The following is a 17,112-nucleotide window of genomic DNA, read 5'->3' as shown; positions in this document are numbered from 1 at the left end:
TAATGCAACTAACATTATATTTGAAAGGGTGATCATTAGGCTTTGTGATGTCTAGGGCGTCTATTTCAAGGAATCTTAAGATTGTTTTGATTTTGTAAAAAGATGTAATAATGTCATTGTAAAGTCTGCTATGGTTATTGTCAACGAACTACGAAGGGGAAGAAGAGACCAAAAATTGGGTCCCGTTGCAAACGTATCTTTGGTGATGTAGATTTTATAGTGAGATATTTTTTTTAGTTATATGCTTTTTATTTTATATATATAAAAAAAATTAGCTTTGTAAAAAGTGTTATTCTCTAGAAGCACACATAACAACATAAGAGAAACAATACACTCTCAAGGTTAGGGCACTCTGATTATCCCATCTTATAAGTTGTGGTTGTTGTTGTTTTTTTTTTTGTTGTCTTAAATGTTTTGTAGGAGTTTCTCATGTCCTTAGCATTTTTGTGCTCAATGCTTTTGCACAAACCTTCGAAGTTGTTTTTTTGGATTTATGAAGTTTTTTGCACAGAAAGGTGCTTTCTACAGCCTAGTATGAAGGAGATGGGTAATTCTTTCTGTCTTTGATGTGGAATTGGCATGCGGCACATAAAAAAATTATAAATTATTAAGTAAATTTTGTTAGTTTTAGTACGAAAATTATGAACCGCCCTTAGTTAAGAACCCATAATAATTTGATTTGTAACCTTTTTAAGAGTGCAAAACTTGAGTAAAGGTTTGCATGCAAAAGATTTTACCATTCTTAATGCATGATAGATATATAGTTAAGATGAATCTACACTCGTTAAATTAATGGTACAAGTTTCTTGGTGTCTTCTCAAATTTTTATGAAACCATTAGATTGCATTTTAATTCACCTAACGTCCATAAGTGAATCCATAATTTTAACATCATTTTCCCAATATCTTCCCCCACACCATATAGGTCATGGATCTAAACTCACCCCTCATTTCTTTTATTGAGGTAAAAAGATTTGTTTCTGCACCTTGAGTTATAAAGGCTTATCATCCATTTATCAACATTTTTGTTATTGTTTATTGATGCTCTTCCAACTTCATTATTTTTTAATTTCTCTTTACCACTTATACTAACTTTTGAATTATCAACTTTTACCTTCTTAACTTGCCACTAGAGGATAGTTCCATGGAGGGAATAAAGTTATTTAATTGAATTGCATTATTGTGAAGTTTTTTTATTCATTTTTAGGAGTCTCAAGAAGAAAATTACTAAAAAGTGATTTGGAATTGATCATTCTAATATAATTTTTCATCATTTTGGGCACTTTTTGTGGTGGAAAATAGAATTATTGTGTTGTTAATTATTCTAGGGATTGACCATAGTGTAGTAATATGGAGCCCTAAAACGTGTGAAGCCTATTTTGAGTATTAGATGAATGTTTCCCCCCCAAAACTTTATGAATATAGTTTTGAGCCCTTGACTCTATTTTACTTTATTAGAGATTTCTAATGATACAAATATCACTTTCATCAAAGTTTGTTGGAAGTTATTCCTTCGAAAAGTTAATCTATGTTTTTATCGTTATAGTACCCAATGGATGTCATGTCAATTCCTATTACTCACATTTGAAGCTAATCACATGTAGACTTTCACGAAGGTTCTAGAGGGCTCAAAACCCTAATTGTAATTACGAGATTGCATATGCGAAAACCCTAACCCTTACGATAGGGAGTATGAGGTGTTAAAACTTTAGTTGCCATTAGAAAAATTGGTTTTATTCCTATTGATATGACGAGAAAGGTGCAATGATCATTTCTTGTAGGAGTTTCTCCCTCATGGATTTCTCCAGGGTATATTTTGGTGTTAATGGTGTTATCTTAATACCACTAGAACTTTTCTCTTATTTTCACAATTATTCTTCACAATGATAGCGGTATGCTTTTAGTATGAAAGCTTAATCATAAGTAATCAAATATCCCAATTCAATTTCATCATTAATTTAGTTGCTTCAAAATTGCTTTGAAATTCTCAATCAAGCGATTGAAGAAGTAATATAATTACATGTTATGAGATAATTTCTCCATCATTCATAAGGAATAACGAACAATCATTTCACCTAAATCCTTCCACTGCCTTTCCATCATATTCACTCCGCTCATAATTTTCATACATTCACCATCCTTAATAACAATGATAAAGAGAGAATTAGAAATTTGATACTTCCCAAACGCTGAAGGATGGCGACTGTCATGAGATACGAACCAATTTGGCATCAATTCTTAGAAACCTATCCAAAGGGTAGAGAAAGATTTTAAAAAGCAGGTGCTTGAAATTTTTGGGAAAATTTCAAGGGTATGATTTGATGTTACAAAAGCATTTTCCAGAGCATTTCATGGAGTAGAAATTGATGTTGGGGACATTCGATTAAAGATTACATAGTATTTCTTAGTTGAAGCCATTGAATTACCAAGGATTGGAGAGAACTGGTTTAAAAACCAGAGGATCAAAGGAGAAATATGGAGGTAATTTTCGATCAATCTTGACATGACAATAGCAAGTTGGAAAAATGGCATACCAATCTTAGCTTTAAAGTGAAAGTGGAGGGATATTGTTTTCATTCTCCAAAAGTTGATCACTTGTGAAGGTAGGTATGGTCTCATAATGTTCTACCATATTTGTTGCCTAGTGCATTTCCAAAGACATGAAATAATTTTTGCTCATTATCTTTATAATAGTCTTAAGAAAATGGCTTTGAAAGTTAAGAAAAACCCAATAATATAAATAGAAGTATATATCATTTTAGGCTTGTTAAAATTTTGATTGAGAAGGATTTGAATAAAAAATGGGATGATTGGGATAACTTTTTTAAAGAAACCACTTTAAAGAAACTCCAACATTTTCACAAGGAATAGATACTCCAATCCATAAGAAAAAGCAAACTAGTGCTAGGGTTTTAGAGCCAGAGACTCAAAACCCGAAGCCCATAACAAAATATGCAAGTGATCCTACAATAGAGTCTGCAAGCTTGCAGATGAGCCAATTAGAGAAGTCAACAATGAATTTGAAGGAAATCCTATGCCTATAGATACTTTTGAGCCTTAACGATCTCTAGTACTTGAAGAGAGGGCTTCTACTTATAAACCAAGAAAGGCTAAGGTGAAAGCACAAAAAAGAAAAAGGGAAAGAAATATCAAAAGAAGAAACCTTTTGCACCAAAGTAAAAGAACGATCCAACCACAAAGGAAGTCATAATTAAAGAAGTCATGAAAGGAAAAAGTTCAAAGAAGAAAAAATCAAAGGAAGTAACCCTAAATTTAATGATAGGCCCCGAGGAATTACTCAAAGTGTGACTAAGGGAATTATAGAGAAAGGAAATGTTGATTATCCAATTATTAGCATTGAAAAATCTAATGAAAAGGGAAAAAAGTCATCAAGGAAAACAAACAAGAAACTAAGGGTTTCTTCTTTGGAGACATCTACAACATGTTCACAACAAATAGACATTAGTCCAAGAATTGATATTGTTCAGGAAGTTCCATACCAAAAAGAGATCAGTCCATAAATCAACATTGCTCAACAAAAGGGACATGAGTATATTAATTTTCTTGAAAGAGAAACTCACACAGAACAGGTGCAATAGACCTCTAATCATTCCCTTGTGTTTAGTTCACTAATCTCTCCTCTGCATAGTTAGTACCATCTCATATAGACAATCCACTAGTTGATGATTTTAAAGAAATAGATTCAGTTGAAAAGTTAGAACAAGAAATCAAAGAGTTGGAAATTTTAGGAAAAGCACATCAAAAGTGAAAATGAAGTCTTGAAGACTTAGAATAAGAAATTGTTGAAAATGATGTAGCACAAGTACAAAAAGAATTTAGAATTCAAGAAATTCATTGAGAAGATGCATTCCAAAATTAAAAATTTGAATGCAAGGATACTCTTGAGGAAGCCAAGGTGGTCAATTGCTATGAGGAAGAAGGGAGCTCAAGGCAATAACATGGATATTCTCATCCAAGCTACTAAAACTATACAGTGACAAAGAAATAATTATAAAATTTTGCAATTTTGTTGGTGCATGAGGACACATAAAATCCTTAGTGTGGTGAAATGTTGAGGTTTGACATTATTTTTTTGTCACTTTGTTATCCCTATTTTCATTTACTTTTCCTCTTATAATCACATCATAACTATCGTTCGACAATCACTTTTTGTCAGTTTGTTATCCCTAGTTTCATTTACTTTTCCTCTTATAATCCCATCATATTTATCAGTGGACAATCTCTTTTTGTCACTTTGTTATCCCTAGTTTCATTTACTTTTCCTTGTATAATCCCATCATAATTATCATTTCGTAAACAAATGCTATAATCTATGTACAAACACCATGCTTGAGCGACAATGGTTATAATTGAAGAATTTGAAGGTAATTATGTCCATATTTCTAGTAAGTTTTGTGTGTTTCTTTCTAAAAGCAACTAAAGATGTTATGACAATAGAAACTCACACATTTTACAACTATTCCTTCTTTTTGTATTTAGATCATATGTTATAGTATCTCTAGGCATGATCTAACAAAATCGAGAATTGAGGGTTGTGGCAAAAGTTAAAGAGATGGTTTTCCATCTATAGCCACCATTAAAAGGGTATCCATGTCACCAACAGAGATCGACCAACAACTTATGCTAGAGACAAAGTAACAACTCAGGTGGTGGTTGAGTCTCAATACAATTGTACTTTGTGATGGATTACAATCCTATGAAGAAGAGTTATTGAGAGAGATTCATGTTGTTGTAATGAATCTTTAGAATCATCAAAGTCACTCTTTTATTTCCATAAAATATAAAAAATGTTATGTATCCCCGAAGCTTAGCAACGAACTTTGAAGATTGTTTTATTTTTTATATTATAAATACCCATGCTTTGATTGGAGAATATATGTCTAATGTATTAGAAACAACTCTCAACGTAATATAGTATGTTTACTTGGTACTTATAATGCATTCATTTTCGATCTGTTCGTATTTGCTCATCCACTTTAAGTTTTAATTAAGAAACATGCAAACCAACTAGGGGCCCCCCCTGCAAGGACACACATTGCCACTATCTTCTTCAGATAGTAAATTCATATCTCATTTTGTTCCATGGAATAGACTAAATTGTAGTTGATTGGTGTTTAAATAACTTTGTTTCTAATTAGAGTAGTTGATTTACAATTAGTTTTAAATTAATCATTTAATTGAATATGAATATAGAGCTTTGTATTGTTTTGCTTGTGCAAGAATCCAAAGTCTCCTATGGAATTTGTTGTAGTTATATGGTCAAAGTAGCTCTATTGGATCACAGGGATTGAGCCTTGAGTTACTTGTTTAGGAAAGAACCTTGAGCAACATATACAAATTTGTCTCAACATTCTTTTATTGCTCCTTTACTGTTTATATTTGCATAGATTAAAGGTAGGATCATAGGGATTGCACCTTGTGTTACTTGTTTAGATAAGAACCTTGAGCAACATGTCGAAACTTGTCCCAGCATTCTTTTACGGTCATTAACATTAGCATAGATAAGCACATTAGAATTTAATCCTTGCATGTACTTTGTTGTACTCTTCATAAGTTTACCAACTCGGATTGATACATTTAATGTAACAAAATTATATCACAATTAAATTGACTAACACTTCACATCATGTAATCATCACCACTTTTGGTCCATGGGATAATACCAAGCCAAATATGAACACTATTACAAACTTTCCATGAAATCCAATTACCTAATAGAGGAATGGAAAGTATTGGGGATTTCCTTACCATGGAAACACAATAACAATTATTATATTGATTTGTCGTCCACTCTTTCATAGTCAATGACCAAATATACTTTAGAATTCCTTATATAAATCTTCTCCTTTAATCAATTTCCATAAGCTCTTAACTATAAGAGCCATGCTAAAATGAAATATGTTCTTGAGTTCCCAAACCTAAAACTTATTTGGCTTTTCTAGCTTGCCCCATGTCACCAATTCCATCTTCTCCTTCTCATTTTTCCTTTTCCAAAGAAATCTAAATATCTGTCCCCTGATTTTATGAATTATCTTCTTAGTGTTGTAAACCAAGGATTATTAATAGATTGGAATATACTATAAAATATCCTTGATAAGAGTTGATCCACTTGAGAGATCCATCTATTATGCCAAGAGGGAATATTGTGTTCTATCTTACTTTATAACCAAAACTAATTTCTAAAAGCATACCAATTATCCTTTAGATGATATCCTAAATATTTGAGACCATAAGAAAATCTACTTCTTGGAAAAGTAATAATGTCATAATGGTAGTATGTTGTTCTACTATTGTCTTACAAAACATACTGAAAGGCTTCAATACATTTTCCTCTATCTTAGTAGCCTTGTAGTACAATTCTAGAACTATACGGATAGTCTTTTTTTTTTTTCAGAGAGAAAATCGACATGATATTATATTAAGGAAATATAATGGGAAAAATACATATCGGGCCATATTGATCTGGCCAACAGTACATGGCCACAAATAGACTAATGCTGTCAAGATAGGAAAAGATACATTCCGAATGAGCAAAATAAATACACAGAAGACCTATAACAGTCCATCAAAAAGAGATCCATAAAAGACGGCAATAGAAAACCATCAGAATCAAACTTGATCGAGCATAGCAGAAATATGGATCGGAAGCATCCCTCATAGACCCATTTCCAAAAAGTAGATTATCATCGATGAAATGTGAAAGGGATCTATGTGTCTGATAGTTATCCCTCTAAGTAATTCATTGGATTTCTCATGGATCAAGCATCTACTTAAACCTTTAGTTACTAATAGAAAATTAGATGAGAGAGTGGAGAACCCCACCTTAATCCCTTGGAGTGCAAGAGAAAGAAGTTGTAGAACCATTAACATGTAATGAAATGGAAGTAGAAGAGTAACATACTTCCAACTTGTTAACAAATCAAAAGAGAAACCTACATGATGCATAATCTTATTTGAAATTTCTTGAGTAATACTTATGGATTCATGGATTTTCCTACCATTTATAAACCCAAATTGCGCACCTTATATAGAATTAGATAACATTGGTTTAAGCAAGGAAAATTTTAGGGGCTAAAATGATCAAAGGTGGGTTAATTTCCCATGCTTTTTAAAAAAAAATACCTTTCACCAATTTCCTTTTTTTTTTCCAAAAAAGATTCACCCAAATTTTATAGTATAAAATTATCTTACCTATAAATCAACAAAATTATATAGAGACTGTATAAAATCATTAGAAATTTGAATATTTTTGCAAAAATATCACCAAACATTTTGCATTTATTGTATTAGGGACTAGTGAGATTCGCCAAGGTTTCTAAAGTTTAAGATAAATTTATATCCTTAAATGTTCTATGGGCTTAAGCCTTATAGCTACAAATTTTGAAATAATCTTGTATACCACATTGAAAAGTGAAATGGGTCCAACATTTTCAAAGTTATACAAACATATTTATTGGGTATTGCTATGTGGAAAATTCACTTACGCGGACAAAAATGAACTCCCTAGACCTAATGGTCTAATCTAGAACAATAAATGACAAAAATATCTATGTTTTCCTTAGAGATATTAGAATACAGAAAAAGAGACCTACCTGGAATCTGTGGTAAGTCCTCCTCTTCTCATTGCTTGTAAGTTCCAGCTCTAGCTCCACGCGCTATAAATGGAACTTGCAACAATGACTAAAACAAGCAAAAGAAATACAATATCCACATAGCATAAACTAATGTCTCTAATCAATGAGTCATAATGGCATTGAAATACATAAGCATCAACATGACACAAATATAGGAAAACAAAGTGCTTTTTGCATTAATAAATGAAGGAGAGACTTAAAACCATTTATAAATGTTGACTTTGTAGATGTCCCCCCAATTGTCTTTTCCTTGTCACAAAGAAAACCTACAAAATCAACCCTAATGCATATATGGATGATGATTCCTTAAGCTCAAGGATGCAGCATGAAGGCACTAGTAATCTCCAAAAACCAACCCAAACTCTATGGGAGGCAGTAAATTTATAGGGTGAAAGTGGTAGTTTAGGATTTACCAATCTAGGCTTGAGATCCACATATGAGGGAAGATAAGCTCTAGGGATAAAAGATAAGACCACTAGAGTAGGATCAGATAGGAATTCGATATCTCTATCCATAGGAGATGGTTAAAACCATCTCAGAAGCTTCTGGAAGGAGAAGATTCAAAAATATTTTTTAATTTTCCTGAAATTCTAGAACCATCGCACTTGCAAAGTAGAACAACTTGCGCTACTCAATGCAGATGCTTAAGTATGCAATATGCGACCATCACAAGTGGATAAATATGCAGGGTTCATTGGGGCTAAAAACACTTTTTTTAGGTGATTGACTTTTTGAAGAGGTGATGATTAGGGATTTGCAAAGGGATACTGAAAAAGTGTTAAGGATGTTGATTGTTTTGGGTTTTTAGGCCATTTGATTGGATGTGACAAAATGACCTGTAATATATTTCCCCCTAAAGTACGAAGTCAGAAGCAGTGGATGAGGACTGAAGTGCTTTTCCTTATGACAAGTACAGATCAAGAACAAATTGGTCGAGATCATCATCTATTACAATACATATTATCATCATGATATCATTGCTAAGGGAGGCATACCCATGCTCAACATATAAGCCAATAATACATGTACAATGATCAAGAAGTCTTGTCCACTGATGACAGAGAGTGGACCCATGCTTGGATGATTGTCTGAATGATCATAGCCACCATACTTTGTAATCTTGTATGAATCCTGAAATCATAGCCCAGATGGATGGAACTAGATTCAGGGTCTTCTACCTCGTTACTCGATAGTATGAGTCTAACCATGTGAATAAATGAGCTAGAGTCGAACATGGTAGACACCATATGACTACCAACCAATGCTATAAGTTGTCAATAGATGTGAGCGAAACCATCGATAATGATAATGGCTCTCAAGGTACTATAATACAATCTATGTGGTGTGAATGAATGAGTTGAAGTCGAACACCACATAGAATCTTCTGGTCGAAGGCCAATGATGAGGACTTGTCACCGAGAGTGAGGAAATTTTCCATTGAGGTATGTAAGCTCCAAGGTACCGAAAGAAGTTTCTAAGTCAACTTCTTGGATAATGAGTTGATGTCGATAGGAAGTGACTCATTGCAAGAGGGTCTTTATGTATCTCTCATCCATGACACGAAACATGTATCACGATTCAAAATAGAATGATGTTGATGTAAAGTTGGTTCAAGCACGACAAACATGAAGTAAGACTTAAGGTATTGTAACAAATGTTATCTGAAGGACTTATCTTGAACATATCGATGAAACTTTATGGAGTTGGCAACATTGACTCAAAATCGATTATGAAGACTTTTGATATGGTGTGATTAACCAAAGAGGTAAGCAGATTTCCCAACCCAACAATTGTGGTAATAAAGTGAAAGATTATCATGTTCAAGAATGACTCACTGCCATTAATAAGTTAAGTACCCCGCTTCCCAATTTCCCCAACCATATCTTGTCTCTACCTCTTTATTTTTTACAAGATTGAAGAGGATAACATATGCTTGATCTATAAGTTCATCCTTTAGATGAATCCTTATGAGTATTTCTAATGAACCCAACATAATAACACAATTCTAGGCGCATGCCCCTAAAGCTTCATTTCATTCACCTAAGTAGACTATCGATTATTAATATGGGGATGGAATGAAGGTTTATTTACAAGATCAAGTGAAAGACTAACTCAACCTTTATGATATCTAATTAAATAATCGAATGGGAGACAAATCTGTTTCAGTTTTTAATGAGATTGACACAACAAAAGAACTATGCTCAAGGGACCTTGTTTCATTTTTTAACGAGCTTGACACAATAAAATGAGCTCTGCTCCATGGACCTTGTTTCTTTTTTTAATGAGCTTGACACAAGAAAAGGAACTCTGCTCCAAGAGCCTGTTTCATTTTTTAACAAGCTTGACACAAGAAAAGGAACTCAGCTCCGGGGTTATTTACTTTGATCATGGCCCTAGGAGGCAATGACTTCAAAGAGGTTCTCATCAGATAGGAGCACAACACTCTATAAGATACGAGCATGTGACAGGTTGCCACATAATTGAACTGTGGCAGGGAAGATACCACTTGCATATTTGGAACATTCAGGGAAGTTGAATGATTGGTAGTCAAATAAGGACCAACTAATGAATGTTGGTAGATAGTCACAATTTTTCCATTAGGCGGGAAACACATCGCTCGAAAGAGTGTGGACATGACAACATTCATAGCGTAAACATAATCTCTCCCCAAGAGAAAATTGAAATCCAACGGGCCCATGACTACCATAACATCAATACAAATGGTTTTTACTTTCAAAGTAAAAAACAACTCAGGAAGGATCCCTAAAGGTTGACTGGTTCTTCTGTTAAAATTTAATAGATTCAGAGCAGCGACACAAGTTGAAGAGAACTTAAATCCTGACAAGTAGTAGAGGATAAAATGCTAACAAAATCTCCCTCATCTATAATAGTGTGACGAATGTTTTTATCACAAACCTTCACCATGATCTGAAAAGGCATGTAAGGGAGACGAGGTTTAGTTAATTGATTCCAATCAAAGGTAATGACCTGATTTCTTGGAGAGGATTTCGTAGGAATGAGAGAGATTCCCTCTCGTTCGACAAAATGAAGAAATGAGAAGAAACTGAGCAGTATGAATGTCACTCTCTATGGAAAAAGTGCAATCAACTAAAGGTGGAATTGAGTCAACCATTTTCTCAATCGATGGTTGGTTGGGAAAAGACTCATGGGATTAATGTTTAAAGAGAGTGGGATTGATTGGATTCAGATCAATCACTTCATCAACTAGTGGAGGATTGGGAGAAAGCTTCTGGTAACCAATTGGAACTCGTCGCTGAGAAGTTGTAAGGTTTTCCAACACTTTTGAGGATTCATTTAAACGAGGACAAAGGTGAATATGATGATTCCCTTCACATAACATACATGGAAACTTAAATTTACCCTTTTTCCCATGGACATTACTATCACTAGTTGATGGTTTATCGCCAACATGATTTGCAGAAGTTGATGATAAGGGTTGATGTGAGCTTGTGGACCACACTTATAATAACTATGGAATACCAAGTCAATCTCTAAGAAGTTGGTCACCCTTACAAATCATGCAAGGGAGTTTAACTTTGCGGGGATTTGAAGGTTTCTCAACATTAGTTGCATTCACAACAATGTTTGCTTGGTTGCCCCTCTGCTTATTTTTCCTCTTCTTCTTAGTTTACTGGTTACTAGAATCAAGACTTTCACCATGCGAAGCTGAAGAAAAGGATGAAGAAAGAATAGGTGAAGAATGCAAAGGGTCAACTTTAGGATCAACTTGAGGTTGATGTTGTTCAAGTGGAGGACTATGTGGTTGAGGAGTAGTTTGGACGTTCATAACCAAGGTAGTCGAAAATAACCAAACTGGCAAACCAATGGTAAATCCGGGAAGGGACAACATTGCCATATAAGGAGCACCAATTTTTCCAAAAGAAGGAAAAGGACCAGGATTCCTGTCAAAGGGGTTTCCTTGACTAGTGGAAAAAGGAACTGTTGCCATTAGTATCAACTTAAGATCTACTAAGGAGTTGTTCCACAATAAGGATGTTGTTCCACGGTCAATTAAGTGATTTTAAAAATTAAAGGCACAAATAAAACAAAATAGGGGGTAACTAGGCAAAAGGGTTTACCAAGCGACTGTGAATTGCAATATATCGTTTCTAGTACGTGCAGACAATCTCCCAAAATGTTGTGTTCGGTGTATCATAGATAACAAGGCAGGCAACTCGGTTACCTATGACAAGATAACAACCTATAGGGGACTTCCAAAATATACCCGGAGGTACATGGAAGCACAATATGTGGTAGTGTTGTTTAATGCATCCTATACAATAGGAAGTATTCCAATATACTTTTCATATGTGGAGCGCCATACGATATACCCAAGGGTACATTGAGAATGATCTTATATACTTACGTACGTGGAATACCGACTACCCCCATAATGTAACCCATATAAATAATGACGGCTCCTACGTTTAAGACGCCATAACACATCTCTAGCCTAGACCTCTATGTGTGTTGTTAATGTTCTAAATTATCCTTAGGTTAATTGAGTAAATTTTAAAGTTGATCTTCAATTAAGTTTCAATTTCAAGGCTCATGGTACGAGTTCACCTAAATTCCCTATGATGCAACTAGTATGATAATAAAAACTCTTTCAATTTTCGATCAAGAACTATCTATGAGAGGGAAGAAACAAACAATGATGCAAAAAACAAAGAGCTTCTGAAATATATCTTTCAATTTCACCATTCCAATTCAATTCAAAGCCCTAAATGATGCCAAACCATGCAATGTAATCTATGCACAGTTCCCCTAAAAATTATGCAAATGTAATTTATGCACAATTTCCTTTCTTTGTGTGAAAATGAGAATTCTAACTATGTAAATGTAATATATGAAAGAGAATTATTCAAAACAAACACAAGATGATTCCAAATCAACGAAAGAACAATATAACCAGACTACTTACAAAAGCAATGCCCTCTTTCACTAATGCAGCAAAAAAACCAATTAAGTGTAAACGAAATTCCCAATGAAATCAAATGTAATCTAAGATATCATTAACAGAGGACTCAAATTGAAATTGGGTGAAAATTCTAGAGATCAAAAGAGATGACACTCAAAGGTGATTCCAAAGAGCAAAACCAGTCAAAATCTGCCCCCCCCAGCAGAGTCGCCAATTTGTTATGTGGAAATTTCACTTCTGGAGACAAAAATGAACTCCCTAGATCTAGTGGTATGACCTAGAAAAACAGAGGAAAAAAAGATATATGTTTCCCTTAGAGAGATTAGAATATAGAAAAGAGACCTACCTAGACCTATAGTAAGTCCTCTTTTCTTGTAAGCTTCAAGTTTAGCTCCATACGCTATAAATGGAACCTGCTGTTAGGGTCTTATAATTATTATAGGGTCACTTGATGGTGATTATTATATTTCAGATGTTGTAAATAATATTACATATTGTAAATTGTTTTCAAAAACGGTCAAAACCTTAAGAAAAATAAAAAAATATGCTTGCAAGACGAAATGCAGCATTAGAGGATAATTAAGTATGTTCAAATTAAATTAATCACATCATTTAAATGTGATTAAATACAACTGTAATAAAGACCTTGGTACTATATATTGATTTTATTGTAAGGTTGAAAATGACAAAAAGGGATTTGTCACATGGGGTTAAATAGTTGCAGCTTTTGCGCTCCTCAATCCTCTTGCTCCATAGATTGACGGCTCAAAATCCTTTCCACCCCCCCTTCTCCATCCTAGATTTACCACAAGGAAGGGGGGGGGGGTCCGAAATGGGCGATTTTACCTCGCTGGTCCCACGCTACATGTCTTCCCCTTTGCATTTCCCACCCCCCCTCACGATACCGCCTACCACTTCGACCCCCCTCCGAAAACTGCTTACCACCTTCCTACTTACCACTCTCCTTTCCCACCATCTTTCCCACACACTCCTGGTTATGTTACCCTCCATTCCCCGACTGCCATGTCACCTCCCGCATCCACGTCATTCATTTGTCTCATGATCATTTGAAACTATGCTTTTTCCTCTACGCCACATTGATTTCAAACATGGTTTCCATACCAATGAAGACGAATTTCAGAAACTGAAACAGGTTTTTGCTAACAACATCCTCATGTACAAAAAATTCTCTCATTTTCCTAACAACTATTATGGTTTGGGATATATAGATGAAGATTTGCAGACATATTTTCCCAAATTTTCCTGTTTAGTAATAGTTTTGTAGAACATATTGTGGCCAAACAGAGATGACTCTTGAGAAAATGGAGGAGATTTGCGTTCCTAATATGCCAAAGTACAATAACCTACTTCATAATTTACACAGATATTACAAAATGAGAGATACATTTACATCTGTACAGCGTATTTTTCGGACTCTGCAAAGTCCTATTTCAGTCACCTTTTTACAGAGAATGTTGGGAACAACGGGAGCTGAATTTTGGGAAATTGAGAGAGGTTTATATCAATAACATATTTATATACAATAAGCTCTGTCACTTTTTACAGAGCTATCTTAGCTTGGGATATAAAAAGGGATGATTGGACCCTATTTTGCAGAATTTCGGGGTGAAAATGCTCAAAGATAGTTAGCCACCTCATTAATTAAGAGTTGCAATCAAATTCAGATTTCTCTTATTTTTCAACAGAAATCCATAATGATAGTGCCAAGTAGATACATTAGTTTTGAATGTCCTACATTTCATTTCTATTTGTGTAAAACAGTTTAGGATATTTGTAAAAATATCTTGAGATTTTTATCAAGATGTTTTAATTTAGAATTTGTATAAATACTTCATCATTTGAAGTAAGAAATTGTTGGGATTTGTAATGAGAAATACTAACATTAATTGTAAAGTTGTTCACTAAGTTCGAGTGACCTTTTGCGGTAATTCGAGACAAGTTGTTTCAGGATTCATGTGTCATATCTATTGGTGAAGTGCATCCACTGTTCTTTGTTTATCATGCTTATGTATTCTCTATTCTGAATAAAGCAACATAAGTTGTTATAAACAAGATTCGTTACCTAGAGCACCCTATTTTGGTTGTTGTTAATTCTACATGTTTCCTCTGATATCAAGTTAAAGAATTCTTAATTTCTCTTTGGCTTCAATTGAATCTATTTCCCTTCTTCTACTTCATTTCATTTAAATCTAAAAGATCCAATAGTATGCCTAGCTTGTCCTATTTCACTTAAGCTTAATACTTCTGCAAATTGATCACCCCAAGCTCTTCTAACTCCATTTCCCAATGGCCTTCCCTTGCTGTTCCAACCAAACCAATTCAGAAACCAAACTCTGAGCCCAATAACTGTCCTAAAATTCACAGTAAACAAAGGTAAATCTCACAGAGAGATCCTTGTCTGAGTTTAGGAGGGCTAGATCCTAAACTCGAAAGCGGTTTTGATGTTGCCTCTGTGGTTTTTTCTTTAGCCTTGAAATTATGGAACACTAACATAGTGGCGACCATACTAGGGATTTGAACATTTCAGGTTCTTAAGAAAAGCATATCAAGTTATAGATTTCATTACTGATGGTGAACAATGATCAAACACAAGAAGGTTGTATCATTCACCTAGCGACTCCATGTTTCAAGAATCCAGAGCTCAAAGTTTGCATGGCGACTCCCTTATCAAATAATCCAGAATTGTAAATCACTTATGGTGACTCCATTCCATTGTTGATTGTTTTCAAAATGAGTTCAAGAATACAACACAGGTATGCTCCTATGGACAGATCAAGAATTCCAGGTTTTCCAAATCCCATGCCCAACAGTGATTGGTTAATTTATCTTCCATTGTTTAAAGATCAAAAAGGAGATGATGCTATTGTACATTTATTGAGGTTTCATATGCACATCCGTAAGCTTAAAGTCAAATTTCATGAAGATTGCCTTATGAAATTTTTATGGCAACTTTGGAGGAAAATGCTAGATCTTGGTATGAAAATCTGCCTGCTACTAGTATATGTTCATTAAAGCATTTTCATACTATTTTTTGTGAGAAATACAGAGAGGATTATCCATCTTTGTTGCTAATTCAAAACTACTGTGATCATTTTGAAAGTTTTATTCAATATCTAGAATATTACTATGATGATGATCAATTTACAAACGATGAAATACTATAGGCTTTAGAGGGAAATCCTTTTCAACATTGTGAACAAAAAGTAGAAGTCTTGCTTGAATCATCTTTCCCTTAGGAAGAAATTCAGCAGCATGAACCCGATCAAGAAGAAGACAATAGTGAAAATCAACAAGATATTTCAGATACCATGGATGAACACATTAACACTATGGTTGTCTTTATTGCAGAAGATCAAATTAAAGAACAAATTCCTTGTACTAATCAACAAGTAAAGGTAATTGAGCATATTGTTGAACATTCATTTGTTGATTTATAACAGTCTTGTGATCCGAAAGAAGAACCAACAGAGCTTAATTCTCTTGATCCACAAGAACAGTTTCAACAAGTAGTTTTTCCTTCAATGATTAAAGACCAATCAAGTTCACATGATGAAGATCTTGTTTCCAATTCTCTTTCATGTTATATCTTGTCTCAAGTTACAACCCTTGAAGAAGATAATAAAAGTTCTCAATCATTAGTTTCTTCCTTGAATGCTAATGAAGAAAGGAAAAATATTGATGGAAGTCATATTCCTTCACTTGAAATTAATGAGCATTTGCAACTACCGTGTAAGCTTTTGTGTGACCAAGTGAATGATAAGGATTTTCTTGTTGCATATGATATTGCTGTCATATTTGAGGAGATTCAAGAGCATTCAGAACACTTGACTTCAGTGTATAATAACAAGGAAAAGAAGTTTTCTCCCATTCCGTTTGAAGAGAATCAGTTTGAACTCCTAAGAAAAACAATAGTTTGGAATGAGATTTGTTTTCCTGTTTTAAATAATCCTGAAGATCTTGTGTTGCATGTTTTCCATGATCCTTTGGTTAGTCTATTTCAGTCATTGGTGAAGGAAGAATTTACTAGATTCATCAATGTAGCTATTGGATACAGTGGAAAAGTTAAGTTGCCATTTTTTGAATTTATTTTTCCGCCTAAAGAAGTAGAATGCAAACTTCAGTTAAGTATCCATTTTCTTGAATGGTTGCACTGGATGTTTGTTATCACTTGATATGGCAGTCATTTTATCAGATTAAGGTAGGTAGCAGAGTGCAAATAAGCTCAATACTTTGATCATTTTTGTTTTTCAACGCATTCTTTCCAGTTTCAGTTTTAGATTGCAGTATGACTTTTAGTTCAGTGTATATTTCAACTTTCAGTGTGCAGAATGGTTTTGATTTTAGTTTGAGAGTTTTTTAGTAGTAGAGGTTTTATGGCAGAATAGGTTGCAGGTTTTGGGATCAACCCAATGGATCAGGCTATTAGTCTACGATGTTCTTGACAATTCACCAGGAAGTGCCATGCCTACTTGGAGCAACTGTTAGGGCCCTATAA

This window comes from Pinus tabuliformis, chromosome 2_1 (genome assembly GCF_031772625.1).
Source record: "Pinus tabuliformis cultivar Carrire ecotype Pingquan chromosome 2_1, CPIR1, whole genome shotgun sequence".
NCBI classification, from domain to species: Eukaryota; Viridiplantae; Streptophyta; class Pinopsida; order Pinales; family Pinaceae; genus Pinus; species Pinus tabuliformis.
The sequence above is the reverse complement of the archived record's forward strand: the minus strand, read 5'-3'. Positions refer to the sequence as shown.